The following is a 3,076-nucleotide window of genomic DNA, read 5'->3' as shown; positions in this document are numbered from 1 at the left end:
ACACTCTGTTCCTCTCTGGTCAAATTAAAATAAATTAATTAAATAAATAAAGTTAAATAAAATAATTATTTAAAAAAAAGAAATAGAGCAAATCGAGTATTTACTGAACAAAAGGGAATTACCCTATAAGGTTGTTCTAAATATTCCAGTTCTTTCAGGAATATGATAAGATTATATTTTCCTGCCTGTTGAAGATAGATATGGATAGGTAATTTACTTTGGTCAATGATGTGTAAGTATAAATGATACATGTCATAGGCAAAATTTTGCAAGAGCTGCACAGATTTTATTATTACTTTGAGATCACTTCCTTCACAAGGAATTTCACAAGTGGGATCAGTACTAACCCGAGATAAAGTGTGTGTTTTTATTTTTAACCAACTTAATAAGGTATTTCCCAGTAGTGGATGAAATTATTTGTCAAAAATTGATAAAGCCAAAAATCTAATCTCTGATCATCTGTGCTTATCCACTTCATTATTGAGAGGCCAGAATCTGTGCCATACAGTGTGGAATGAGAGGTAATTATGTGATAAATCTTGTCAGGTTAGATAACTGTGTGTGTGTGTGTATGTGAGTACATGCATATAAAATATGTTACATCTTATTTTTGAATATTCTTGAAACTTTCCTATCCTTTTAAAAAATGGATTATTACATTTATTTGTGCCTTAAATTTGTGTAGAATCTCAAGTAGGGATGAAATCAATTAAGAAGAGAGTGCAATAGTTGGAGGATGACAAGACTTTGTTCTTCCTTGTAGAACCTGACTAAATCCAGAACTTAGCAGCTCAGCATCATTTAAATGCCAAGAGCTTTCCTAAGAAAAGCAGTCTAGGGTTGGATCAGAAGAGGCTTTCCAGGGAATTGCAAGTGAACCCTCTGTGACAGAAAAACAGAGTAGAAGACAAAAGAAAAGGAAAAAATACTGCAGTTACGAGAGTCTCAACAAAAGTTCACCCTTTCTCTTGTAAAAAAAATAAATAAAAAGACTTCCTGGGTTATAATTTGTGGACTTCAGGGTAAATAAAGGAGGTTCTGTAATTTGTAAGAAACATCCAGATTATTAAACTAGACCCAGACGTTAGTGGAAGGCATGCTATGAAGGCAGAGAGGGAGAGGGTGGGAGCTCCCATAAAGCTAATGAGTCATAAGCTTCCAGACATCTCACTTGCAAAAGGCCCTTCCAAAGTCCTGTGAGGGGACCTAGGAATTTTGTGTTTGTCATTTTATTTAAAGAGTGCCCCCTAAGTTGTATGAACTTCAGGCCCATGTAACCTGTAGCTGACTCTGCAGGGACGTAGCAAGCTGCTATGAGAGGACAAACCACAAGCTTGGTATTCCTCTTTCTATTATCTTCCCAATAGTCCAAAGGTGAGATGGATGGGTAATGATAGAATGAGTTTCTTTGGCCTGCTTTAGGAGTCCTGGAAAAGATGCATTGTTCCCATTACTGGTGGCTGCTTATAATGTATGGTATTAACCCAGTTTGGTTTTGCTCAAGCTCTGTTGCAAAGTCCTAGGCAATAATATAACATTTAAAAAAAAAAAAAAAGAAAGAAAGAAAGAAAGAAAGAAAGAAAGAAAGAAAGAAAGAAAGAAAAAGAAAAAAACAAAACAGGAGCCAGTAGGTGGTATAGTGGTTACGGTGTTGGACTCGCACATGGTTGATGGCGGTTTGAGTCCTGGACCCAGCAGCTGGAAACTTGTTTTGGGCATGCATGTGTACATACCCCAAATCCCAGGAGGAGAATGGAGGAAAAGGGACTGTGTCATAGTCATGGCCCCTGGGGAGTGGTTTCCCACTTTAACTCTCTCTGTCTCTGTTTCACCAACAAGCACACATGACCTATAGTAAAAATCTCTGAAATAATAATAATAATAATAATAATAATAATAATAATACATGCATAAAGAAACAGAGATATGAGTAAAATCTTAGTCTGGTTTCTTCAGGACCACTGTAAGATTGTCATTTCTTTCTGGCCATGGCTCAGAGCAAGACTGAGATGCTGGAAGTTGCCTTGATTGGGGGCAACATGGACCAAATCAGGGCAAATAGCCCCAAACCAGACCACTAAGTCCAAGGCCCCAGGCAGAGAATACAAGTTTTGTGGGAGTATAAATCACTGAGAATAGAGAGGACTTGCTGACTGGGAGGGCCAAAGAGGCTCCAGAGGAAGATGGATACCTTTTACCATAGGATTTTTTCCCTTGGCCCTCTGTCCACTTATGTGATTATGCTAATAAATTAAAATCAAACAATCTGAAGATTTGACATGGAAATCACATTTGCACACTAAAGAGGGGAAGAAAAAATATACTCATTACCCTTTGACATCATTGCCAACAAATTAAGCATTTCTGGTTTTAGTCAATACTGGGCCCTATAAGAATCACATAAAATAGTGAAGGCAGTGAAAAATTGTAGAAAGCTTCATTCACCCTTGAAAAAATATTTGCTGAATTTCTCTGAAGTGCCAGGCCAATTGTGTATCCTGGTGATGCAGCAGTGACCATGATACTGAAAACCTCACCTTCATCTTCTGATACAGTTTTTTCATATGTGAAATATAATCATCTACATTTTTTTTCTGCCATGGATCCACGGCATGAACCAGGCATAAGCACTGACCCAAACCCAGGCTGGGTAAGCTTTGTCCCTGGCTGATATGAGATGGGTACCACCAGCCAACTGCCACTCTACCCAGGTCAGGGATAGAATTAGCTACATATTAATATGACTATTAGACTATAAATATTTGAGTGGGGGATATGCCTTATTTATCTTGATATTTCTAGCACCTAATTCCCTGGCTGACCCACAGACTTTACTACAATGAAATTGATTGAATAAATTATTTAATTTTCAGTAAGCATAGCATAGCTAGTAAATTCATCCAAAATGAATTATTTTATTAATTCATATGTTAATTTAGTACAAATAAAACTCCACAAAACCAAAATCTCTTATATTCTGAAATGTAATACCAAAAAAAGTATTTTAATTAACAAAAGTATATAGAAAAATATCCCTAAAAAGGACATATTCAGAGATTAGTCAGGAATTATTTTC

The 3,076-nt window shown here is 36.5% G+C and overlaps 1 pseudogene; it reads right to left on the bottom strand.

Moving 5' to 3' along the window:
• Positions 1-2,597: 2,597 nt before the first annotated feature.
• LOC114008455 (uncharacterized) lies at positions 2,598-2,721 on the bottom strand (annotated as a pseudogene).
• Positions 2,722-3,076: the final 355 nt, after the last annotated feature.

The sequence above is a fragment of the Tupaia chinensis genome, unplaced genomic scaffold (genome assembly GCF_000334495.1).
Source record: "Tupaia chinensis unplaced genomic scaffold, TupChi_1.0 Scaffold000341_1, whole genome shotgun sequence".
In the NCBI taxonomy this organism is placed as follows: domain Eukaryota; kingdom Metazoa; phylum Chordata; class Mammalia; order Scandentia; family Tupaiidae; genus Tupaia; species Tupaia belangeri.
Note: the sequence above shows the minus strand (reverse complement) of the source record. Positions and strands in the feature narration are given on the sequence as shown.